The following is a 27771-nucleotide window of genomic DNA, read 5'->3' as shown; positions in this document are numbered from 1 at the left end:
GTAATCGTCACTGGTGTTGTGCACGATTGGGGAATCAATCCTCAGGATAGGGGGGGGGATTGTCGAGCAGCACGCCAACCCCGACACTACCGCTCCCCGCTACGCACAGACAACCACAGAGCTGCATCATAATGGGCTTTAGTCCGCTGCATGCCAGCAACAGGCCTGCATCTGAGGCGGGCGCACTCACCTCCCTACCACATCAAGGTTCACTGCTTCGAAACCGAATACTCAAAGGCTCCTGGTCCCAGGCAGACAGGGCTTGGCGGCGTGATTGAGCCTCCATTTGTCGGCCGCTGGCATGGGGGAGGGGACGGGTTGGAGTTAGACGAGAAAGAGAGGGGGGAGGAGGGAGGGGAGGTGAGGGAGGCGGGCTACCTGCTTGTGGCGTGTCTACAGGGTATTGTGTACACACACGGGATCGGGGTCATGTGCAATCGAAAGAGGGAAAGGTCTCGCCTGCACGCTACACCGCGGCGTGCGAGCTGACGGCCCCGGGGTGTTCGCGTGCACACCGTCGGCTCTGCTGTTTGCACTCCGTTGTTCGGGATTTGCTTTTCTTAAGTTATTACAAAGTTTGTCAATGCACCTCCCCTCGACCCTTCCACCCCTGTCCCCACCCAGGCAATGTAAATGGCTACACCGCAAGCTATTCATTCAAATTGTTAGTCGATGCAGATGGCCAACTGTGGTGAACTCACACCGCAACGTCAAAGCATCGTTATACACACGAGTGAACATTGGGCATTGCCTACGTCTGTTGCCGGTCCCAAGCCAATCGTCAAATTATTAGGAGTTGGTGTATCCAAGTAAAGACCGATGCCGATTTCTCACGTAGTGGTGCTTATTTTACCAAGTCCAGAGCGATGATGGGTTTAGTCACTCCCAGCCAGGATTTGAACTCCTTGTTCCTGAAACCTGAGCCATTGCCCAGATCCTCATGATGGCCTTCTGGGAGCTCAGAATTCCCACTGCATTAAGTCCGCATAAACAAAGCCCTGGACCGGTTTAAATATGCAGTGTCTCGTCAGCAGTCAAGCTTGCTTGATCCAATGCTGCTGAACTGCACACAGATTATTGCCGCCTGTATCAGGGTTACATGCAGTGATTGGAACCTTAACACGAGAACACGACCCTTCACCACAGCCCGGTGCACAACCCTAAACCTAGTGGTAGTCCTAACCCCGAACACAACATTGCTGTTGGTAAACGGAACGGTCATTTCACTTAACTCTAGCCGATAATGAACCAGCTCCCTATGGAGAATACTCGCTTGGAGCTGGGCTGACATTTTTGGGTTGAATCCAAGGCAAGGTAATTGGCTGCCTACTTTTCAAATTGAAATAAAAACGCGCATTGTTTAAACGTGTCCTGTTCGGCGTTATTAGCTTAGCCCCGAATGTATAGCGTGGGTGATGTGAGTGGTGTGTGTGCACTGAACGGCGAGTATTATAATGGTTCAGACAATATATCTTTTCCATAATGAAATTCATCATAGTAAAAATAATTTGTGTTTACTTGGTACACACTAAGAAGAGTCCCGATAATAATTGTCATAATCATCGCCATTTGTCAGCATCATAATCCGTATGCATATGCATACAATTCTAAATGCATTCAAACATCCACACGTAGCATCCGTGCAGTGAGTGCACTTAACAATTAGTATAATGGGCAGAATTTTTCTGTTTGAAGAATGGTGTTGTTCATCATCAGCATAAGTATTTGCATTTATGGAGGCACTCAAATGTCACGGTCATTTCAAAGGGCCTTGCAAAACACAAGCACGACAAAAATGCAAACATCGCCGAGGTTAAAGAAACGGGGGAAATGTCGAGGGCACAAAAAAAGGATGAAAGGAAACGACGAGCAACAAGAGGACGTCGCGGCCACGGGGGCCAAACGAGGACACGAGCAGAGCGCACCGTGCCCCACAGCACCCCAACAAACCCGAGGGTCGGCAGAGTCTCACAAGTTCGTCGAGCTCTCATTTGCTGTGGCCGGGGCCGTTTCTTTGTTATGCAGTCTAGTCTTAGTCTTAAGCCTCACCTTACCATATTAATAAAAAGTATGCGGCCCTTGCCCCACCACCTTCTCCAACCATTATATAAACGGAGTGGTAGCTCCTACAATCTCTCATTTACTTGATACAGCTGTCGTGGCTGTGACGGTACCACCTGAAGACGGAAGCTTGAGTTGCCTCCGAAACGTCGTGATTTTTATTTTATTTTACTTTTTAATGTTTTTACCTACGTGACTTTACCGAAAAACCCTAAGAATATGAATAATTGCAGTCACGAAAGCTTCAAATCTAGAGCTAAATACCTCTGTGGGCTTTATCTGGTATGATACAAAAAAAATGTTTCGTTTTATTTGGGGAGATATATTTTAAGTGATTTGTTTACCTCTTCTTGGTTCTTTCGGTAAAGTCACGTAGAAGGGAAATAATAAATAATGAAAATAAAACATAATAAAATCATTCTCACGACGTTATTTTATTATTTCCCTTCTACGTGACTTTACCGAAAGAACCAAGAAGATGAATCCCTGCAGTCACGAAAGCTTTAAATTGATTTGTTTACCTTTCCTATACTTTGAACTCCAATCGTATTTGTCGTATTGTTGTTGTCACGTTTTGACTTGCCCCTACTGGACACGTGTGAAGAAAAAATAGCTTTACAGCTCATCGAATTCCGTCCAGTATAAAGACAATCTGATTCTGAGACGACGGCGAAAAAGAGGCCAGCCCAGTCCACCATCCGCTCTGGCACCCATCCCCAACAAGCACCGACCTCGCTGTTGTGCAAACAGAAAAAAAAAACCCATCATACTTTTATTTATTATGCAGAGGGACGGGTAGGTGAAGGAGTGGTGTTAGACACGTTATTGCTCGTCTATTTTCTTATTTATATTCTCCGCAACGATGCTCAGGATTATTTAGTGTTCTGCATTAATATGATTTTGCTTCAAATTCGGACCCATGTCTTAAATAGAGAATCAATCGGCAGCATTGGTTCAAACAAACCTGACTCTGCTGGTAAGACACTCTATGTGAACACCGCTCGAGAGTTTTGCTTTTGTTGAATTAATGCTAGAATTTATTAATTCCCCAGAAGGTCCTGTGGCCAATGGGACATTTCTTTTTTTATTTATTTCATGTGGAGGCACAGAGACAGGAGATGCATCGCTTGCTTATTTAGTTTTCTGCCATTACATCGCCACCATGATGAAACAAACAGGGATGCTCCTACGTATTGCCGTGTACACATATTGAATGTGGGAACATTTACAGACGAGCACGTATACAATGACGGAGACTCGTCGACTTGTGTTGACTAGAGATGCTGCATCCGGTTCAAATTTACTTTGAATGAAAACGGAATGATTTAAACGAGCCATGCACGTGGTCATGAGTCAGTCCTCTGCGTCTATCCATCACACTCAAGATGCACAATCTGGTGATTGATGAATGGGGAAGCCCCTGCGTATTGGCACAGAGCTTAGCACACTTGACGCAGAGGATCGTGCTTCATTGCTACCATCTTCAGGCAATCAATCGCTCGAGCGGAGCCCTCGACAGCCGCCGTGCAAACAGGGAGGGACACTCCGTGTAGGGTTTTTTTTATTTGCCCGTAGATTTTCGTGGCCATTGCAACGATCCATAGTTATATTTTGATTCGGCCACATGGCGGTTTCTTTGCCAAAATTCTCGTCTCGTATCCCTCCACCACCCGACAAACATTGTCACGTTTGTTATTCCTACGTGACAATACGTCGATCGAATTGAACAGTAGAAAGCTCCACCACCGGTGGGTGGCTTGAAACATTTAATGACTGAACTCAATGTTGATATGTTCGCTGTTTCAAACATTCGCAGCAAGAGACCATTCCGATAGTCCTTTAGGAGACTCCGATTTCAATGGGCAACTCTTGCTTGGTTTTGATGTGGGAAGGTACAACTCTAGTCAGTCCCATTGGCAGTGCAAAAGCCTTGAAATAGTCAGAATAAAGGTGTTTGGGTGAGATCGCATCAATATAAATGTGTCGTTAACCCACCTATTAGAAAGGTTTGTCACGTGAACAATACAGGCCAATTAGTTACTACTTCAGGACATCGGCGTGTTGCAGAGTAAACCCACAACATTTACAATTTGAGTACGACGCTTCGCTGATGATTACAACCAGCTTCATCCGACGATTTTCCAAAATTGTGAAGAAGTCTTCCTAATTTCCGGTCTTAAATAGAGTCAGACAATGTACTCGCTGTGTACCTATCAGGTGCGAAGATCAGCGGGGGGTGAATGCAATCATATCAATTACAATGGATGATGTTAAATTGAAAATATGCAGTACATATTACTGGTTGGGTTAAAATAGTGCTTCGTCGGTTTGAAATTGAGTGGATGTAGTCACACTTATAATTGCATTTTTAGTTTTTTTACAACAGAGTTACCACTTCTCCCTGGAATATTAAACGTGGTGGATGTAATGGTTCATTCCGCCCCCTCCACCCCGCCATGGCCCAGAAATGAAACGAATTGTCGCGATTCAGAGGAGCGATTCAATTCAAGCGTTAATGATTTTTCTATCTGTGGTGAATTTAGTGGCGGGCAGACTCAAGTAGCTGGATGGATCACATCGATGCATCACATCCAAAATATACACATTCAATATATTGCACGCTAACATAATCAATATACATCATTCCAAAATAGATGTTTTTGGGTTAGATCGTGTGAATCGAAATGTGTCGTTAAACCCTTCGCCGACCCGGCACAGCCAATTAGTAAGGTTTGTCAGGTAAACAAAACGTGCCAATTCGTTTCTACTTCAGCCCACCGGTGTGTTGGAGAGTGAAACTCACAACACAACATTTACAATTTGAGTACGACGTTTCGCGCTAGTAATTACAACTCACATTATCAGGCGACAGCCAGAGTTGTGGATACATCCTGTTTCTGTCTTAGAGGGATACATGTGATGTCATCACTTGTGAGCCAATCAGATACGAAGGCTGGGGGGGGGGGGTAATGTATGCATATAAATTACAATGGATATCCATTACCATTCCATAAATCATTCCATTCCATCATTACTCCTCCATCATCATCATCATCGCCATCGCCGCAATCATCTCCATTGTATTTAGAGAGCGAGTTCCATCTGGTGAGTCCGTGGCCTCTCTGGGCAGTCTGGCCTTGGCCATAAGAATGTCGAATTTCCACCACTGACTTCGTGACCATGACAATAAAAAGTCAACAACTATCATATAAGAAGCTTATCATAATAAAGCTCCCGTTCCTCCCCTACCCTTTCGTGATCCCCAAGTAAACACCTATCGCTGTCGCTCATTCCTCAATCTTTGTACGGCCCCTCCGTCAACTACATCATTCCGTTCTGTGTCATCGTTTTCTGAGCTGTGTCAAGTGCCATCGTGTGAAGACACTCTGTAACTTGCAACAAGGTTCGGTGTATAATAAAGCGTCTCCTAAGTCTCGTCATGTTTTGTCCAATTTTGACCTCTACCGTGCGAGAGGAAATTTAAACGGCTGCAGAGAACACACGAATACAAGGGGATAACTTAAACTTCACAGGGATGCATGCATACTCGAATTATGGTACTTGGTAATAAAAGAAAGGGTCAATCAAGCTAAGCCATATTTTACACTTGTTTAACGTTAGATTTTATCATGTTATCCTGAAATAAAACGAACGCAATGAAACTGACTTGAGAAATTCCCCCTCTCATACACACAACTGTAAATATTAAGTTTTTTTTGTTTCTTTCTTTTCATGAGCCAAGTGCATATCTGTATGAGATGTTGGGATCGGTGGTCAGGCCCTAGCCAGGGTCCACATTGATATAGGATACGACTGTGGCGAGATGTTAACTACCTCGCCTGATATACAGGAGGTCGTGAGTTCGATCTCGACCGTCACGCCTGCTGCTGTGTATGTGGAGTTTGCGTGTCTCTCTCCCCGTGGTCGCGTGGATTTGTCTCCGGGTCCTCCGGTTTTCCCCCCTCCGCATTTAGAATCAACGTCTGAATTTCTACGTGATTAAGTCACTTTGTTGAGCTGTCGTTTGTGTCCGGGTTGCTTCTGAAAAGAAAGAGCTACATAGCTCCGCGTGCCTAACCTGGTAAAAATGTAAATAGTTTCAGCTTGGATTTGTAGAACCACGTCGACGGCGCAAACACGAGACTCGATCTAATGAGGCTTTGGTGACATCAGCGCGGGCACGTCGCACAAGGACCACACAGTTCATTAAAATTCCGCCGCTCGTAAGCAACGGTGGATTTGTACACCGTGTTGGTGTGTGACTGCATCTTGTACCTGCCACGTAGCCTCAAGCCGGGGCGACTAGAAGACACTTAACATAGATTGAGCGATCAACAGACCAAATAGTCTCGGGTGTATGAATCTATATTGAAATTCTTTCAGCAGCGTACGTAGCCATCCGTGCTAATCGGAGGTGCGGATGGAAGTATCATAACCAGAAATTAATAACTGGAATTTATCCAGCAGTGGAGACGGAATGACTTCTGCGCACATAATATAAATACAAACAAACACCCCTTGCACATTGTGTTTACATTATGAAACCATATATGACACAATTTTCTTGCACCATCGTCATGTAAACGCTTAAACGTGCCGTGAAGTTACGGTGTTTAAAAAAAAAGTATTACTTTACGTTTACGGTTTGCTGCGCGTGTGCTAAACACAAGGTCACAGTGTCAACCCCTTCAGCATTTAGCGCAGGCAACGAGGCAGCAACGCAGCGGTCACAGCTCTCGCGCGCGCAGGAGGTGCAACTGCACCGCGGAGGGGTGGGGGATGTGGGGGGCAGGCGCCGGGCAACGAAGAGGGGGGGGGCGGTGATTGGACAGGGGGCCCTAATCAAATTCCCGGCACCCAGTGCCGGATTAGGCTTGTGCGAGGCCTGTAGCGTATGTTATAAAGGGGCCCTAAATAAAAATAAAACATCAATATAAAAAACCTACATTTTTTACTTGCATAGTAAAGTAATTGTATTTTTTCATTTGCTATACAGCCAGATAATACGACAAATCGCTAACCTTAAACACCCAGTCGTTCGTAGTCGAAGGCATTATAGTACTATAGTAATAGAGCAAGTGCAGAATCACTGAACCGGAATTTATAGCTTGAAAGCAATTTAAAGCTTTCGTGACTGCAGGGATTCATCTTCTTGGTTCTTTCGGTAAAGTCGCGTGATTTTACCGAAAGAACCAAGAAGCTTGAAAGCATTTAGCGCAGGACCCTTGAAAGTGCGGGGCCCGTAGCATACGTAGCTACTTTTGCTACTGGGTTAATCCGGCACTACCGGCACTAGAACCCACGCCAACCAGGCTCCGTCGCGGCACTCACGAGATACAAAGAAGGCTGCTGCAGCAGCAGGGTGTTTTCATCACGCGGGTCGAGTATGACGCGACGAACATATTAGGGAACGCGTTTTGCTTTTAATAACGCGGATGCAAATTGGATATAATGCGGTTAAGTGAACGTAACTATGTCACGCGACCAGGAACAAGCGGTTCTACGGCTGCCTCGGTGTAGCATCACACAAGGCGGGATGCTGCTGGATGCTTCTAGATGCTACCCACGCACCTCAGTCTTTGTTCAGCCTGCATAAGCATCTCGCGTGATATCGCGGACTAAACTTTACCCTATATTATATATTATTGATTATAACGCGATGTTTCCATAACGCGGTGTTCTTCAGGAACGCAACTACCGCGTTGTAGGAGAAAAGACTGGATGTTTGTTGAACTTCTTTTGCACCGCAACGTAGCCAACCTTGCTAATCGGAGGCGTGGAGTTGCACTCCGCTTGGGAACGCACTTCAAATGGCACGCTACGAACGCTGTAGAAGTGACCTCTGTTGATAGGGAAGTGAAATCGGTCGGAATTCTTCTCGGAACCTTAACTGAGGGCTCGGACCTTGGGATTTTAGAGTTGGTAACAGGGTGCCAAATTTGGCCACACATCACGTGATTAATATCACGCGATGTCGGCTGTGGATACAGTTATACAACGAGTTATGCGTCGCCTTGTGCCTAAATCCCCATTAATCAACACCTGATCAATTCAATATTAAATCCACATCAGCCTGCCTGCTTAATTGTGCTGTTGCATAAAGGGGTGATGTTCATGTAATCGCGTTTGTTACGTAAAATGCACCGTGTGCGTGTGAGGGATGGATAAACACAATGAATGTGTGCTCAGATCCACATTCAATTGATTTCCCATCGTGGCCATCCCTAGGTATCAATGCATTGTGCCATTTGAGCATTACATAAAATTACGGTTGCATAAATAATATTTCTAACTGACTTTGAATGGGAAGTATTTAAATCTGGTTAACGCACTGCACTACGAACCCGGAGACCCGAGTTCAATTCCCACTCGCGACCAATAATCTCGTGACAAATATCTTAACCGATAATGGGCCTCCCCTAGGTTGACTCGGCTGTAAATGAGTTCCTGGACTGATGTATAAACATCAGCACTGGGGGAGGTGGTAGGGTGTGCTGCTGATTCCGGCCATTAGATTACGTTAATGACACAGAAGAAAAATAAACCAATCATTTTAAATCAAACCGCGATCATGATTCGCGACAATTCATTGAATCAAGAGGTAAGTTAATCGTTATACCTCTAATAGTAATAATATGAATAACGATAATATATTTGGGATTGAGTTAGCCGCATTCCCAAAGATTAACCCCCCACCACCCCCCCAATCTGGCACTGTGAACGACCCGTCCACACGTGCAGTGCAAGTCCATGCCCTCTCTACGCGATGTCGCCGTTCTGCGAGGACCCTCGCACCGTCGGGCTTTTCGGCTTTTCGCGGCACGTGCGCAGGGCTCGCGCGAGCAAGCGCCTGTCTCTCCGCGTGTTTGGCTCTCCGAGCGTCAGTGATCCGCTTAAGTGAGGGGGGGCCTGGCCTGTCCCGGCTCCGTGTTTGCGCACCGTTTGAAGAATGGAGCCGGTGTTTGTCCACGGCCCGCCCGGCCCATGCTTGGCTCCCGCCGTCTTGGTCCCCTTGTCTGACGAAAGTTCGCGTGGGTGTGTGTGTGTGTGTGTGCGCGCGCGCACATTCTATATGTGTAATGGAAGTGGTTGACTAGTTCAATAAATATTGTGCTTAACGACAGAAATTACCTCCACCCCCCCCCCCACCCACTTCCCACCAGTATGGCAAAATGTCACACCGCATTGCATGTTTGTTGGGAGCGATCGGTGTGGTGGTTCCCGCACCGCGCTACGGACCCGGTCGCCAGATTTGCTTTGACTGCCAACGTCGTAGACTGTGGGGGAGGCAACAGTGGCTAGTTGTGTATGGTCCTGGCCTCACCACGCCTTCGTGTACTGCCCATGCCTTTTAATATGCGCTCCGTGGCATCACTTGGTCCCCACGGCCCATGGGGCTTTAACGATCTCTGTGTTTGTACACGCCAGGGGTTGCAGAGGTTAGGGGGTTGCTGCTGCGCCCTCTCTCAACGCGCCTGACGGGAGAGCGACGGGCGGTGGAGGCAGCGATGGGGCTTGAGCGATGTCGGCAGGTTATCGGACTGCGCATCACGCGCTGCATAAACAGACGCCTCGCATCAAGATAGACGGCAGCGAGGGCGAACAATGCGCCATTCAAAAAATCATCGCTATCGCCCGCGGCAATCGTCCACGGCTACCTTGCCAAGTAGTGTATTGACGGTGTGGCGCTGAGGACAAAAAATCTCGGCGGAAAGAAAAGAACACAATGTATTGTTTTTATACAGCATAGGGTGTTTTTTTTTCTTCTCTTTTCTCCTTTGGGCAGCATTCCATATAGTGAAAGGATGGTGCAGTAGAAACGCGCGCTGAAGAGTTGAAGGTGCAGCGCCCGCAAATTGCGGGCTTACGCCACCGCTGGCGGGATGGCCTTCACTAGAACGAGCTCTCGAGAGAGGGTCTCTTGAACGCACGAGAGGGAGCTCTAAGAGGGTATTTGGCCAGACATCTCGGAAGAGGTGTGTGTGTGTGCGGGGGGAGTAGAGTGCAGGGAGTAGCCGCGCTTAACTGTCAGCGATGACATCAAGGGAATCGAGGAGCGCACGTAAGATTATTGCAAATTCTAAAAGTGTGTTTATTTGACTCTAGCCCCCACGTATCGGCTGCGATTTTTGCTCGTGGTAGATAAGTGGGCCAAGTACTACCGCCCCCTCTCCCCCCGCCGCCCATGAACCAGTTTGCAGCAATACGAACAGTTCAATTCCTGCACGTGTCCAGTGATCTGCTGTAAGCGCTACGTTACCAACGCGTGTAAACTCGCTTGGTGTGTGCTGAAGACCCCCCTCGGATTAATCTTCAAGAGCAATTCGTTGCGCTCTAAATGCCTGCATCACTTTTTTTATTCTGTAAAAATCACATTTCTCACCCTCCTCCTACTACTCTGTAATCAAATATGAACTCAAAGTTTCCCATCGTTTATTTTTATTTTATTTCCTCCCCAGGTTTCACGTGTTTTTGCTAATGGCGAAATGAATCGTGCTTTCCAAGTAGGTGTTTTTACAAGCGGTGTATAAGTTGAGAAGAGTCACTTTGCTTGCACGATATTATAATGTACTACCAGGTTGTTATATCTCGAGCCATGTGTGAATGCCGCGTACATTTGTACGTGGCATTATGTGAGTGCCCCTATGTCTGTAAATTGTGTGCGGGTGCCATGGGTATTGTAAGTGTGTATACAGGATGTGCGTTTAAAAGATCACGTGAGATAGCATTATAGAAGTGAGGGCACGAACCAATATTATGTCCGTACGTAATATAAGTTTCAGACCTTTGTCTAGCCACTGCTGGATGGAGGCCTCTCTCCACGCATTTCGCTCGTGCGAGTTGGTGAGGACAAGGACCCATTTTGGATGTCACTCGCCGCTGACGTTAGTCGTGCACGGGAATCCGCTTCAGGTGGCCGGATCCAAAGCGCATTGCGGTAACCTCTATTGCCGCTGCCTCGCTCTACACCCACCGCACGTTGCTGCGCATTTATACGTGCCGTTTGCAGGACACGAATGGTTGCCCGTTGACGCAAATCAAACGGCGAACGTTGCAAAAAACTGCCTGCGGTAATTGTGAACCCCACACTTCTCCCCTGTAACAAAAAACGCGTCGCGGCAGCAGAACGTGAGCGTGTGTTGGCGTCGACGCCGGCAATCAATGAGGGGTCGCCGTGGGCTAACTCCGTGACCGAAGCTGGGCAGCCAGGACATCTCGGATTGTAAAAATGAAGCCGCCCAAGAGAGTGCTGCGTATGCAGGAGGTCCTGGGTTCGATCCTGACTTTGACGCCTGCTGTATATTAACATCTTAACACCTGGTTTGTTGCCAGGAAAAAGGGGAAAACCTATTCCGTAACATAAAACAAGTTGAGTTTAGTCTTATTAAAAAAATTCAATATCAAAGGTGAAATCTCTAAAAGCAGCATGTGCCTGAAAAAGAGTCTTGACACCAAGTGCAACATTTAAAGGGCCAGCAGAGCGACAGACAAAGCGACAGACAGAGCGACAGACAGACATAGAGATAGACAGACAGACACAGAGAGACAGACACAGAGAGAGACAGACACAGAGAGAGAGAGACAGACAGACAGATGTACGTCAGTACCGCGCGTAGTGGGTTGTGCCATCCCGGGCAGCACCTGCGGGCCGTGCCGAGCAGGCACCAACATCACAAACCACTCTCTCGGGGCTGCCCCCTTCCGCTGATGGACCTGGAGTACCCAGTGGACAAGCGCTGAATGAACTTAATGTCGCATTCCCGTCATCTGGAACGCATTTGACGGCGAGTGGAGGTGACATGAAAAGCACTCTAATGGGCAGGAGGTCGCTTTACAGGTCTGCTTCTGTCACGGGGTTTCTGTGACGGTAAGCTAATGTAGATGAAAACAGCGGAGATGGTTTTTTTTTAACAAGAGAGAATGTGGAAGGGGGGGGGGGGGGAAACGGTACCTCTAAAAAGCCACGAAAACAAGCATCTGCCTTTATTTGAAATCGATTAACTTGCGGATTTCTACATTACTGTCATTCGAAGTGCGTAGCAATGCAATAATGCCAGCCATCTATATGATTCTTGGAGTGTTTTTAAGGAAATTACGTCTAAATTTGATAACCGTGTAACTGTTGAACGTTACTATACATTACATACACATTTTTCTGGAAAATACTGTGCACGCTTATATTTTCTCTTCTGTACACACAGTATGTGTGTGCAAGACTGTGTGTTTGTAGCATGTGTTAGTGTGCAAACGACTAATTTCAATGAGAACAAAATATAAATGTAAATACATATATTTTTTTACCCAAATAGTAGAGTTTCATCAAAGTTAATGTTCAACAGTTTCAGTGTAGCATTTCACGGTGAAATGCTACACAGGTGGAAAATATTTTACGAAACTAAATGGAGCGTAGAGCAGATGCTCCTCGCCGCTAATTGTAGATGTACGCAAGCCGAACTGGAGCTGTTTAAGTGGCTGCATGATTCAAGCCATAGCCATTTAAAAAAAAACTAATAATAATAATAGTTAAGAATAAGCAGGTGATGGGAGTTTTTGCGCTGAGCCCATCTCGCTTGGACGGCCGTGGAAGAGGGGGGGGGGTGCGGTGAATTTTCTGCCCGCTTTCCCGGACTTCGCGTAGGCCAGAATGTGCAATAAAAATTACATTTAAAAAAAAATAACAGAGAACATATTTTTTCTTCTTGGTTCTTTCGGTAAAGTCACGTGACTTTACCGAAAGAACCAAGAAGATGAATCCCTGCAGTCACGAAAGCTTTAAATCGTAAAGAGAACATATTCCTTGTTTCACATTATCGGTTGGTATGTTCGAGCAACAAAAATTGGAGGGTGTCATCTTTTTCGTTCAATGTTCTTGGAACTTCTTGTCGGCCTTTGTCGCCGATGACCGCGGCTCAGAGGTCGCAAACGGGTTTTGATTCCTTACCCGTGCCCGGCCGCACCAGGGTCGCAAACGGGTACCCGTACCCGTAACCTACCTGATACCCGGCCGGGTATCGGGTAGGGTACGGGTACGAGTACCCGATTGCGACCTCTGGGATGAAGCCATGTTGCAGGCGTGGGTGGGTTGATTCTAGGAACTTGAATTGTGAGAAGAGACAAGACGTTGGGAAATGAGTGACAAACAGTTACTCACCAGTGACTCACGGCCTACCCGTACCCGTACCCGGCCGCACTAGGGTTGCAAACGGCTACCCGTACCCGGCCGGGTACGGGTAGCCGGGTATCGGGTAGGGTACGGGTATCGGGTACCCGGTTGCGACCTCTGCCGCGGCTCGCTCACTTGGAAAATCTCGCGGTTTTGGGAAAACGCGCGCCTGTGTGGGTTGAGGATTCGCACCTGAGACCAACCGGGAGTGGTGCTGCTGCTGCGGCAAGCTCCTCCGAAACGCCGTGGCCTCTGGGGAGATGTGTGGGCAAGAACAGTCGTTGTTGTGGGGCGGAGGGGTTTAACCATAGCCCAAACAGTTGCTTATACTCGTGCTGTTATCGTTTATTTTGTAATTGTGCACGGCAATCTTTACGTGAAAACACACCCACTCAAGAGATATGCGCGGAATGTGGAGAAAAAAACGTGTGAACCCTGAGTTGCACTCGGATTCCATCATATTTAGTTTGGATGCAAAAGGTAAAACATAAACATCATTGCGAAACTGCATTTGTAACAACCTCTGATAAATAACCAGGTATCTGTGTTACAATAACAGGTTAAATAAAAAACAACAACAGCAGCAGCGCCTTTTACTGTCGCTGATAAGAAAGGAAGATCCTGATGTTATGCGCGCAGTATTTAGGCTAGCTAGCCTTCAGGGGCATTTGCTAAGAAGGCAAATCTGCCCGAAACGTTGAGTTATTTAACGTGTAAGTTCACTCGTGCAACAATAACTGTGTATCTGTGTTCCCTTTGAAGATGGCAGATTATGTGTTCACCCGTTGTGTGTCTATGTACGGCCCATTTGTCAATGCAATGTTGGATGAGGGGCCCTCTCCCCGTGTCATGCGAGTGATCGGGATTATTTGACTGTACTTCACGGGGGTCAGCACAGGTTGGTGAAAGGCCGGGAGCATAGGTGTTCGAGCGTAGTGTAGTACAACGATGGATTGTGCTGAGCTGCCCTCCGCTGGTGGTGGTGGTTGCCCATACAAAGTCTATCCAGGCTCAAAAACCTGCTTAGCTTTGGAGATCTGAAATCACGCACACTTGCAGTGATATTTAACTTTTCCGTGAAACTCAGTCATCCTTTGCCGAATTACTCTTTACAGATACCGTATCAAAAAATATAATAATTCCGAAAATAAACAACTATATGTTTTGTAGCAACTGCCTCCTATGTTTTTGCCTGAAGCTGTAACCTGCGTAATATGTGTACATAAACGTACATTTACTTTAGCACAGAGGTGACGTGGACACGCAGCAAGCGCATTCGCTGCTTGTTGCACAGGGTTCACGGTTTGAATCCAACGGCCGCCCTGGTTAATGCTGTGGTTGCAGTAACCATGACAATATATATATTACGCACCGTTTGCTTCACAGTGGACATTAAAGATCCCCCGAGCGTCATTCGTAAGAGTAGTCCATTGTGTACCGGCGTCAGGGTCCAAATACGTCAAAATAAAAAAATGTCCTGCAATATCATCATCGTCACGATCCATGGGCAATATCGGCCGTAGGTGTCCACTGCACATTTCGTCATTTGGTTTCCACTTTCCTCTCTGTCTTGTGCCGAAATGCTCAAGTAGTGCCACGTCTTTCTGGCACCAATCTCTTGTGATGTCGTCATCAAGCCGTTCTCTCTGTGAGGTCTTCCTCTCTAAAAAGTTCATTCCTGCAATGTACTCGATTGCAATTCTACCTCGCAATCGTCGCCCGCTACTGGCAGACTGATGCCGCAGGTCACCCTTGAAAATGAGACCGTATCCCTGGCCTCGTGAGTTTTCACCTGGTCGAACAAAAAAAACCTCGCAGAGTTTTAAATACCAAAACGTGAAGGTACGCACTATTTTGCTCGTGTCTCTTCAATGGGAGGATTTGGGTGTCGTAAAAGTCGAGTGGGAGGGACGTTCCACAACCCATGCTGCCTGGCTGCCTTGTTTAACATTATCAGCCGGTATGTTTGACTGCAATTGGCATCGATGTGGATGCAGTGGATAAAAGTGTGCTCCCGCCGATTTAATAATAAAACAAACACTGCCTCGTTACGGAAACACGATAAGCTGAAGTTTCAGGAAGTGACTTCTTGCAATCATGAAAAAATGTGATCGCAAATTCAAAGGGGATTCAGAATGTTAAATGGCATTATGGGTATTTGGTCTTGCCTTTATATATATAACAAAAAGTTTAATTCGAGACAACAAAGGCTCTCGTGCGGATTCACATTTCATTATCAACAGAAAGAACATTACATTCGAGTGAGTCATACTTTGTTATTAACCCTTAGTCTTGGACTAAGCACAATGAATGTGCATTGCATTCTAGTGTGCGTGCGTGCGTGAGTGTTCATGCGCAAAATGTATTATCAAAGAAAGTCCCATGCCTGCTGAATGGTTGCACAATTCAAGGGTAACACTTTGTGTGTGTTCTCTCTCTCTATCTCTCTGTGTCTTCACAGTGCTGCCAGCGTATCTCTCCTGCCGGACTTGGATTCCACACCCACGCACACTCGCAGGTACCGAGACGCCTTTTAAGCTGTTCACAAAACCCACAAAGACAACGGTCGCCCGTATAGCCCCGAACAGGCTGTTGGGGAAAGTGCTTTTCGCGGGTACCTATGTAGGCCGGCACGGCACGCGAGGCGGCGGGTCGGTGGCCAGCGCCATGCCCGGCCACTTTTGCCTCGCCAGTGCCAATGTTTACACACCGCACCAGGCACTGTACTCATTTAAGGCCGAGTCAACCAAGGAGAGGCCCAGGACCGGTCACATTCGCCACTGTGATTGAACGTGAGTGGGAACGGATTGAACTTGGGTAGCTGTGTTTATAGCGCAGTGCTCTAACCACTACACTACTGCTCCCTACAATACTTACACATGTGCCGACACACATTTACACACACATTTACAAAGAAAAAGACCTCCCTTATAGATATATAGGCTGTCAGGGAAAGTGCTTTTTGTAAGCACCTATGTGCATAGACAAAGATAAAGATCCCCTGTATAGCCTTAACAGACTGTAGGAGCAAGTGCTTTTTAGCGAGCACAGATGAAGGCCGGCACGGCACATGAGGGGATGGGTGGCCAAAACCACGCCTGGCCGCACCAGCTACGCATTTGAGGCTGAGTCGACCTAGGGAAGGCCCAGGACCGGTTCAAATAATCGTCATTGGTGCTTGCCGTGAGGGACTCGAACCTGGGCTGCTGGGTTTGTAGCGCGGCGTGCTAACCGCTCTACATAGACACGCACACACTCAAATACACACGTGCACACGCACAAAATGAACACAGACAATTTCATGCACACATCCATATATGTACACACTGCCACACACGCACATGAATGCACACACACAATCGCGCATGCACGTGTTTGTTTTTTTCGGTAAAGTCACGTAGGTAAAAAAAAAAATGTAATCACGACGTTTCGGGCGCAACACACGCTCGTGTGTGCACATGCATGTGCGTTCATGCCAAGATACACAACACACATGCGTGAGCACGCGCACACAGACACAAGAGCAGCCACGTGCAAGCCAATGTCATCTTGGGACAATGCACTCTACTCTCTGCCCACTCGTGCACAAAAAAATACAAAGATTCCCTAATGTAGACGATGCAGTGGAGTTGGTGGGGGCAGGTGCTGTTGGCAGGCACCTATAAAGGCTGGTAATCCGTACAAGGTGCACAGCACCTATTATGCCTGCCCACTTTCATCTCACCATTGCAGGCACTAAATGTATTGCCAGGTGCTTATTTTGCAAGCAGTGTGACACAATAAATTGTGGTGAAATACACTACGTAACCACGATATGATTGTGTCATGGACATAAACACACACACAAACGGAGACATGCACACAAGCACAACAACATACGCCATTGACTAAGTGGCTGCCTGTACCAGGCTAGGTGCACTCGTAGGTCACATGAAGTGTGGAAGGCTCGCTGCCAGGTCACAGGACAGACCCAGGTGTTATGGGTTTACTGATTGAGACGGCTGGAAGCTTGCACTCGCTGTGCTCCCAGCTATGCCAGTTGGGGCAGTGGGTTGACACGCACACTCGCATGTACACACATGCCCGTATGGATAGACGTGCATGTGCTACAAACATATATTGAAACTGTGAATGCATATACACACAGCAGAAACCATTGCAGCAGTAGTAATGCACACATTAGGAATGATTGTTAGATGTATTGCCAGCCGTGCAGTGCGTGTGTGTGTGTACGTGTTAAACCGACGCGAGTCATTCTGACCTGATATAACTGGCAGGGATAAATCTCAGGTATGTGCACACAAACACAAAGATCCTCTGTATAGCCGCAACAGACTGTTTGAGCAAGTGCTGTTAGCGAGCACCTATTAAGGCCGACACGGTTCACGAGGTGGTGGGTGGCGAGCACCACACCCGGCCGCCTTTGTCTCCTCGGTGGCGATATTTACACACTCCACTAAATAACAATTTGAGGCTGAGTCGACCTAGGGGAGGCCGATTCAGATAATCGTCACTGATATATTGGTAGTGAGCGGGAATCGAACTCTGGTCGCCGGGTTTGTAGCGCAGTGCGCTAAGCGCTGCGCCACCGCTCCCCACACAGACACACACACATGCATACACACACCACACTGAAGCCATTCTTCTCATGGACTGAGTTGAGAGCGATGCACAGCATGAAGGCATGTCTTGTGTGCACACACCTTTCAATAAAGTGGCTGTGGTGCTGATAAAGGCTGACGGTACAGCTTTTGCCATCTCTACTGCTAAAAACTCATTAAAGTCCTCATGCCACAATGCGCCTTTTCACGAGGCCGGTGTCGGCACCCACGTTGGTCCCATCAACTTCTGCGAGCAAAGTCGAATAGCACCACTCTGCTGTAGAACAGACTCTACTAAAGGGTAGAATGTCTCAATAACAGGCAGCCCCTGGGTGTTGTGATGACCCAACATCCTCATTTTATCTGCCAGAGCTGCATTACCAGTAGAAAGCATTTACTTGGATTTTGTATAGTTTCTAAATATATTTACTACTATAATGAGCCAAGAATGTCCGTGTGTCCCGTGCGTGACATCACTCCACGACCGGCCAGCCCCCCTCATGAATAATCATGAACCGGTGACTTCCTTTCCACATGGATCAACCCCCCCTTATTAATAATCATGAGCGGGTGATGTTACTCCACATGTAGCAACCCACCCTCATTAATTATCATGAGCAGGTGACGTCACTCCACATCGAACAGCCCCCTTCATTAATAATCATGAAGAGGTGACGTCTTCCAAATGGACACCCCCCCCATTAATAATTATGAGCGAGTGACGTCACTCCACATGGGGGGGGGGGGGGGTGAGGCGCCTCCTCACCCCTCCTCAGCATCAACTTACAACCCTCACTACAAAGGCAGAACCCTCACGTCACGCGATCTCCGTAGCGCTGTTGAGACATAGAAGTAAAAAGGATGTCATGATGAACAAAGGATTATAACCTTAAAATGAAATAGGTCTGTGTCACCGCGGCCTTACAAATGTCACACGAATGGATGCAAGGAATATCACGTCGCGGTCTGATTTTCACTTGCAAGTTTCAGATTTACTGAAATACACCCATCGTCCTTGGACGGGCAAAAGGCTAATATTCTAATATTTTACCAGCGGATGTGTCGCGTCACTAGGCCCGATGGTGTCTTTTACACACATTTTTGCGCCCTCTTATTTCTACGCCAAAATCAGCGAACGCAGCTCCGAGTTTCCACAGTGCAAAGCACAGTGCAGAATTTGAAGTCCTGACCTTGTGATCGTGACCCCGCACGCGCGAGAGCCATTGCCTCATCCACTCGGACTTAAATGACATAATAAGAACACCAAATATTCATCCTAAATTAATCGCGTGTGAAGAAGCATACTGGGGAGTTGAGAGTCCTGCTGGTGAGTGGGGCCTGTCGTCACGTTACGGTTGCCACCTCTGAGATGCAACAAACTGGGACATATCAATTGAATAAGAATATCTCACAATACCAGTCGAGGGGAGAACTATATTTCGATGCATTGTCTTGAGAGGTGTATTAATGCCCAGCCGACAAAAATCCAGGACTTTTAATATCCCAGGAAGACCTACGTAATTTATAGGACAGGTGACAACCCTCAGACGCTTTGAAGCGACTGCACCAGCTAGGGTTGCCACCTGTCCTGGTTTTCCCAGGACATCCTCTCGTGGAGGTAGCTGTCCTGGGAAGTGTGTAAGTCTTCCCGGGACGTTAGAAGTCCCGGATTTTGTCAGTTGGATGTTAACGGAGCACATCATTTGGTGATCCTGCATTGGCACAAATAATAATAATAACTCAACACTTTTCTCAATTAACACTGCCTTAAAAGGAAACGTGTATAAAAGGTGACATTTCAGGCAATGGTTCTTCTTCCATCATAGTGAGATATTCTGCTACCTATGATTTTCCCTGAGGTGCTCGTTTTAGTTTTGTACCTCCTGGATGTGGCAAACCGGAGCACTGCCATTAAAAACTCGATCGCCAAAAAAATGTCTCGAAGTTGAATTCTTGCTCTCAAATGAGCACTGGGACCAGTGCTCATCTCGTGTCTGCAGCAGCCATTGAGAAAGTGGTAGACATTCTACATTCCTATAGAAGAGGTGGGGGGGGGGGGTGGAGTGGTGATTCTCACCATTGGACACCCTCTGTTTTATTTTGATTTAAAGCTTTCGTGACTGCAGGGATTCATCTTCTTGGTTCTTTCGGTAAAGTCACGTAGAAGGGAAATAATAAAATAATAAAAATAAAACATAATAAAAGAATATTGTAATATAATAAAATAACATGTAAACGGCTGCTTGCGTTGTGGCCGAAACGTCGTGAGAATTATTTTATTATGTTCTATTTTTATTATTTCCCTTCTACGTTACTTTACCGAAAGAACCAAGAAAATGAATCTCTGTTTTGCTTTTTTTTATACTTCACCCCCCCCCCCATAAAGCGAGTTTTTTAGAAGCTGTAGTGGCAGTGGAGTTTCACCGTGCCGGTGACACGGGGAGTTCCGTGCAGCAGCAGCAGCAGCAAAAAAACCAGCTGAGTGGCTGGCAGGGAACGTGGCCGTCGCTGGGGTCAGCTGGCATGCCTCCTCCGCTCTTTAAGTGCTTGTGTAACTCCGTCCCCAATCGGAATTTACTTTTACTCTTTGTGCCGTGAAATCAGCCGTGCTGGCAGCGTGCAAACGAGCAGCCACAACCACCTTACTCAGTCTTGGCAACAAGAAAAAAAAACATCTTGACAGAATGTAATGGAGGTAGGAATAATAAATACATTAAAAGCGTTGGATCATTGTTAGTTGATTTAGGATGTTTGGCACAGTTGTAGGATTCTCTCTCTCTCTGCATGTGTATGCTGCTAAGTGGACTCATGGCTCTCTTAGTCCCAGTCATTTGCACTCTATGAAAGCAGCTTGCAAAAGCAAGACTGGGTATGAGATCTTAATGAGAAACCTTCACGGAAGATCTTTAATTACGTATAAAAATGTCTTGCTTATGATACAGCCCCTGGCTAAAATCTTCATGACGTATTTTCCAAAAAGAATGAACAATAATAGTAATAAAATAAAACATTACGTTTAAAAGAAACCTCAGACATTAACAGTTCCAGCAATGTTTCAATGATATGTGCGGTAATTAGCGATCACACACTGAAACCTTGATTTTTCCTTCACAAGAAAAACTATTTTAATCTCGGCCTGGGTTCAGGGATTTGAAGCCGTGATATCGACCACGTCAATGGGGGGATACTTTGAAGACTCAATTCACATCGTGACAAAGTAGCCACAACACGTGTACTGCCTTGCTAATTTCTCCCCCCATTGTTGGTGATGAAGACAAAGAAGGAGCAGTCACGAGCGTGTGAATTCAGTCAAATGTGTTGCGTGTAAAATATCTAGCATTCGGTTCTATATTGCCGCAATTAAATCAGCGTGTGAAATGCTTAGCCGAGGGACCATTTGTCGGGGAAAAAAACTACATCGCTCCCCTAAGAAAATTCACTGCCACACTGCCCATCGCAGCAGGAATTTGTACAGTGGTGCCGAGTGCCGTTTTCTAAAGCTGAGTGGTTATAAATACAACTCGTCGAAATTGCCTGCCATTCCTCCGTTCATCTCCTTGGTGTGTAACCAGAATCCTCGATTGCCTTGAGCTTTCAGCCAAGGGTCAGTGGCGTTTTCTCCGGGGACACGGAGCTGTGAGTGCTCGCGAACCATTTGCGGCCGTCTTGTTTGTGTTGTCTGCCCTGCAAACAGCAATATCTCACAAAGAACATAAACACCCCGCCTGTGCGACCCATTAACTTATTTTCCTCTTCCGTCATATTTAGCAGTGTGTAGGAGAAGGCCAAACTATGCAGTATATGGATGTTACGTATTAGTAATATAATAAGCCAAGAATGTATGTGTCCGGCACGTGACGTCACTCCACATGAGCGCCCCCCCCCCCCCCCCCGTCAATAATCATGAGCGGGTGACATAACTACACATGGAGCACCCCCCTCATTAATAATCATAAGCGGATGACGTGAGGCACCCCCCCCCTCCATTAATAATTATCATTAGCGGGTGACGTCACTCCACATGCCGCACCCCTCCCCAATAACCATGAGGGGGTGACGTCACTCCACATGGGGCACCCCCCCCCCCCCCCCCTCATTAATAATCATGAGCTGAACAATTTTTCTATTTAACATTTCAGATTTACTGCAATTAGGGTTAGGGTTCCTTGGACGGGCAAAAGGCTAGTTCAATAATAATAATCGCATAGGGAGCCTGGTCTCCCGATATTGGGATGTGGAACCTCACCATTGCCTCAAGAACCCACGGTGGCTCAGAGAGACCCCAGCAGATTTGCGCGTCGCTCCATTGCTCAGTTTTTAGCAGGGAGGCACTTTGCATAACGAGGAGGGAATCCCATCCACTCTGCAACGGGAAAATAAATCGGCTTGTCGTTGTCATACTCATCTTACAATCGTCTACGAGTAATGTTTTCATGAGTAATGAAGTGCCAGGATGAATCTTTTTTCATATATATTTTACATTTGATAGAATATTCTGATGAAATAATTACATTAATGAGCACGCATTGAAAAGTTGGAGTAATCTGAAATGAACACGGTTCAGTCTCATGCCTTTCGTTATCCCACCTATGCTATAGCATGACGTGTGCTGCTATGTTAAGTTACTTATTTGACTCACGACATATTTCAACTTGTTTAATATATCCTCAATTATCGACAACGCATTCCATGATTTTCTAGAGTTCAAATCATGCCTCGTTATGCAAATTACAATAAATTATACGTTTGATTGTTGGCAATATAAAATTATTGGTATGTTTGGTCATTGGCAATATAAAATAAGTTATTTGTTTTATAATCGAGGGCACGTCAAATTACGAGATATTAAACGTGTACAAGGATCAAACGTATAACTATGCTGCGTTGAAATGCCGTGGATTTTCCACTGCGTGCGCCTGCTAAATGGACAACATTTAAAAGTTAAAATGCACAGCTATTATTTGTTACATTTTCTCGTTGGATCGTGTGTGGGGGGGGGGGGCATTTTCCTGTTCTGGCGGAGACACAGGCCATGTGCCAGTGAGCCACGCCCAGTCAGAGGGGGAGGCAGGAGGCTTCAGTCAGCCGAGCAGGCTACTCCAAAACCGGGGTAAATTTTCAGGTAAGCCAGACTGCAGAGGCGGGCCCAAATTACTACCACAAGCATTAAATAATGAATCAATCGAAAGCAAACAACTCCAATCCTTTTTTGTTGCACAAAATTAGCATAAATGGACCATTAACAGGGCTGAATGCGTGTCCTTTTAAGGATTTTATTTCCCATACCCACACACACACACTGCCTCGACCGTGATGGCGTCCTGATTTGTGGAGGGGAGGTTGGTTTGAGTTATTGTTGGGGTGGAGAGGAGTCCAGCACAGCAGGCAGTTTGTAAACTCCGAGAAAGAGATACACAAACCAATGCGGAGTTGGTGTCAGATTTAATGAATTGATATCAGTTGTTTAAATCTGAGTACATCCCAAAGTGTGCCACCCGACGCTTGTTTGATATGGGGACAAAGACAAAGATCACCCGTATAGCCTTTGACAGACTGTTGGGGGAAGTGCTGTTTGTGAGTAGCACCTATCCACCATGCCTGACCGCCTTTGTCTCCGCAGTGGCGATATTTACACACCGCACCAGCTACTCATTTGAGGCCCAGTCGACCTAGGGGAGGCCCAGGACCGGTTCAGGTAATCGTCACTGGTGTTGGCCTTGGGTGGGAATCAAACAGGATGGCCGGGTTCGCAGCACTGCGCGCTAACCGCTACACTACCGCTTCCCAGTACCAATACCTGCCATTCGCCACGTCACCAAGGCGCCTGTGCCAGGCCAGGTGCACTTTGAGGCCACGTGAAGTGTCGAAGGCTCGCTGTCAGGAGGTCACGGGACAGACCCAGGTGCCATGGGTTGACTGAGATGACTGGCAGACGCACCAGCTGTGCCCCCCTACCGTGCCAAATTTGCTGCGTTTTATCCATCTGGCAACTCCGCTCATTGTTGTGAGCGTTGCTCCGCTGCCCTCCATTGTTGCTGGAGGGCGACTGCCTCCAACTGCCCAGTTAGCAGCGTCCTTCACGAGCCTCCTCCACAGAGGCCAATCTTTGACACCGCCGGTACCAGTCTTCGGCACTAGTCCATCATCTCTTCTCCACACATACACACACACACAAAACGTGCGCGCACTTTGACACTGCGCACGGCTGACGCAGAGCGTGACCGCTCCCGGGGGCCTGTTGCTACTTCTGCGGCTGTTGCCTTTGGCTGCTAAGTGCTCTGCTCACGGTGACGTTAGGAGCCCGAGGGGGGTGGTGGTGGTTGGGGTTTTCTTGTCCTCGCGAACCGCCCGTTATGCAAACGGTGAAAATAAGTTTTGGTGGGTTTCCATGGCGCTCGACCTTAAATAAGTGGCAGCCGCTCTCAATGTGCCGCGCTGTCGCCCGAGTGTTTGCTCCCCGGCGTGGCGTCTCAACGTGAAGTTTAAAGTTTCAAGTTGGGGGACGGGAATCGGGACTGGGTGAGGAGTACACGGACTCGGACTGTCTGACGCCACGTCAAAATGCTTGCTTAGGGCAGCGTATGAATGGTTTTGTGGGGAAAAAAAAGCCCAACACTAAAATAGAAGCCATGATCAAACCGTAAACATTGATTCAAGCGGTCTAAAAAAAAAAACCTTGGCTTGTGAAACGCGTTGTGTGTCGCAATGCGTGGGCTGGCCAGGAAGACTCACTTGAGCTGCTTGTGTGGCACTGAAAAGGGAGGGCAATGTTGGAGCTTTTGTGGTTTTTCGGGAAAAGTCACGAAAGATGGCACACCAACCACATGTTTGCGTGGTTCGGTGTTTTGCTGAATTAAAGTGTGAACGTTTTGAAATGTCCGGCAAGGAGACCTGTAAATTTAGATTCTTGCAACATTATCAAAGACCGTGTCCTCAAACGAGCCTCTGTTTCTGCAAATAATTTGTCTTCGTCAACAGCCATGATCAATCCTCCCCACTGCAAGTCGGTGCCATCTCTGACAGTTTTGCCGATGCAACAAGCCACATGGCACCTGCACACATTTCAGTGCGCCATCTCAGTGGTGGACGTGCTTGAAGATGTATTCCCTTCTTTGACTGCCACTCCGTACAAACAACTAATGGGTTGAAAAAAGTCAGAGTTTCACATTGCATACTGTTAACATTTAAACGTATTGTCTGCCTTCTTAGCGCAAGAAAAAACTAAGAACAATTATAATTTTAATAACGCCTTGTCAGATAATTGATAAGGACACTACTGATGATAGGGAGTGGGTGGAGTGTGGTTGGGATGGATGCATTCCACTTGCCTCCATCATTACCCCCTGTCTCTTGTGTTCCTCTGCCCCATCTTTCCTTCTCATTTTACAAATTAGCACGACCATTCCTGCTATTGATGCTAATTCTGGCTGTGGTCAACTGAACGTGACACCTTGTTAGTGTATTCGCACAGTGCAGATATTTTTAGTGTACACAAGTGAACAGTTAAGCTCACACATGCGCATACAAATACACGTATTATCATGTTTTTATATGGTGATGTATAGGCATACATAATAATGTTATGTATTTTGTGATATATATTTTTACAGAGATTACAAAGGGCATTTGCGAAAAAAATCCTCATCATATCAATGACTCATGTATCAGATTAAAGCAGGGTCACATTTTTTTCAAACAAGCAAATCTTACAATATTCTTCCAAAAATACTGATACCGTTACAACCACGGCAGTCTATTCGAGTTTGTGTTTACGCTATACAATTTAAGTTAAGCAATTTGCACTGTCGACATCGTATCCCGAGATTGAATAAACTTCACTCTGCATCGCCCTGTGTCAGAGAACGATCCTGGAACATGATGTCACAGAACGACTTCTGATGTTATTTCAATATGCCTCCTTTATCCACAACTAGGGATCGTTTTTATTCCAGCCAAATATATATTTCGCGAATAAAATTGCAATATTCATCTTATTGTTTAACACGTCGGCTTTCGCGACCAATATCATCCATAATACAGGTTCCTGTGGGTTAGACCGCGCAAATATAAATGTGCCGTTAAACCCGCCACCACCCGAAACATATTGTAAATGTTGTGGATTTGCTCTCCAACACACCGGTGTGCTGTAGTAGTAACGAATTGGCATGTTCTGTTTACGTGACAAACCTTACTAATTGGCTGTGTTGGGTGGTGGCGGGTTTAATGACACATTTATATTGACGCAATCCAACCCCCCAAAAAAATCTGTTATTCATAGTGTCACGATTTATATAATTTAGTGCTGGTTAAAGTTTATTGAGACTATACGTTTAACCAACAAGGTGGTATGAACAATTTTATCTAGAATTTAAATCATTTCTTTTTGCACAGCAGAATATATGGTTATATGTAGAGCACAATATTCATATTCCCCAGGGTCACCCTTGCAAATGAGACTCCTCCTGGTGTCGTGTGAGTTCTCTCATCTGATTAAATAAAATCAACTCAATCTGTTTTCACTCGCCTGATCAACTTTGTTCAACGTATCCGGTGCGATTTGCTTTAAACATTTGAGCGGTGGCATGAGTGGAAATCGTTAGCAATCGGTGGGATATCTATTCATGGAGCACCCTGCATGTACTGTACACATTTAAATTCACTTGCTGACATTTTTGTGTGGCAAGTATCTGTGCTGTAACCTGGGAAGAACTGGAGTCTTGGCATGAATACACCCGTTGCAGCTCGTAAAATGCCACTGTGTTTATCCATGGATTTAACCTCTGTTTGAATCGTAAATGTTCCTGCGTGAACTATTTGGATAAACTAGGCCAGGGGTCGGCAACCAAAATAACAAGAAGAGCCATTTCTTTCCAATTCGGTACAAAATTCAGTATTTCAAGAGCCGCAATGCATCTGAGTACGTACTCATCGTCAAGAAGCAGCCCGTAAAGAGCCGCATGCGACTCCGGAGCCGTAGGTTGCCGACCCCTGAACTAGGCCTACAGGCAACAGAGGCATGGACCCCTCTGAGCACCATTTTAACACGCGTCTCTGAATAAACGGGTTATCTGACTTAGTAACGTGCGCCAGTTACTCCGAATAGAAGAGCGTTGAGGTGTAATGTGTGCTTGCTTACCAAGTGGCTTTTCAGACGCCCAATCATAGAAAACGTCTTCTATAAGCGTGGCCAGCCGTACGTGTGCTCCCTTGAATAACATCGGCCCCTCGCTGAGCGGCAGTTTAATATAAATTTCTCGTAACTGTGCGCTCAAAGCAGGCACCAGTGATCCCGCCAGATGCCCGGCCATCTGCTTCATTAGCCCAAGCTCCTTTAGTGTAATTCTGATTGCCGCGATGGCTATAGAACATTGCTTTCGACGCTGTGGACGTTGACACACTAGAGGCTATATTGCCTGGTAATTCCTCCCGCATGTTGCTCTAATTACCGTGAGCTTTACCATTCTCCAGCTATTCGTGCACACGCTGTGCTTTATCAGAACCTGTGCGTGGTGGGTTGTTGAGGAGCTTAATGATTTTTCGGCTACGGGGCTGCAACAGTGGCTGTTTTGCATCATCATGAAGGTAAAGGTGCAGCCCTGCAATTGCTTGCTCACGCCACTACTGGCGCAAGGACCTCCACTCGAGGGAGTTGTGGAGAGCCCCTCTGGAGGGTATGTTGGCCTACTCTTCCACACTGGCCAGACGTAAACTAAACTATAAAAACGATTTGTTTTACCAGGTTAGGCCGACTGAGCTGTATAGCTCTTTTTCAGAATGATAGCTCAGAATGATAGCTCAACGAAGTGGCTTATCACGTGGAAATTTATAGCAGCCAAATACTCTGAGCGTGCGTTGATTCGAAATGTGGAGGGAAAAACCGGAGGACGCAGAAAAAAAATTATCGCGACCACGGGGAGAATATGCAAACTTCAAAATACAGGCACA

At 46.6% G+C, this 27771-nt stretch overlaps 1 protein-coding gene and 1 long non-coding RNA gene across 5 annotated transcripts in view; one reads left to right on the top strand and one right to left on the bottom strand.

Moving 5' to 3' along the window:
• The window catches only part of LOC133344246 (extracellular sulfatase Sulf-1-like), a 173126-nt gene that overhangs the window by 36916 nt on the left and 108439 nt on the right, over nucleotides 1-27771 (top strand). For all 4 annotated transcript variants that reach the window (XM_061554319.1, XM_061554315.1, XM_061554317.1 and 1 more), the window contains exon 2: nucleotides 15687-15743. The gene's annotated coding sequence lies outside the window, so the exon portion shown is untranslated. The remainder of the gene's footprint in view (nucleotides 1-15686; nucleotides 15744-27771) is intronic.
• LOC133344248 (uncharacterized) lies at nucleotides 221-27183 on the bottom strand. Its single transcript, XR_009755333.1, has 3 exons — nucleotides 26963-27183; nucleotides 13418-13477; nucleotides 221-296 (listed from the first exon to the last, which is right to left on the bottom strand). It is a non-coding gene; the product is annotated as an uncharacterized LOC133344248 (long non-coding RNA).

The sequence above is a fragment of the Lethenteron reissneri genome, chromosome 19, assembly GCF_015708825.2.
Source record: "Lethenteron reissneri isolate LAM-NWPU_2019-01 chromosome 19, ASM1570882v1, whole genome shotgun sequence".
Lineage (NCBI taxonomy): Eukaryota > Metazoa > Chordata > Hyperoartia > Petromyzontiformes > Petromyzontidae > Lethenteron > Lethenteron reissneri.
This window is presented reverse-complemented; position numbering and strand designations above follow the sequence as displayed.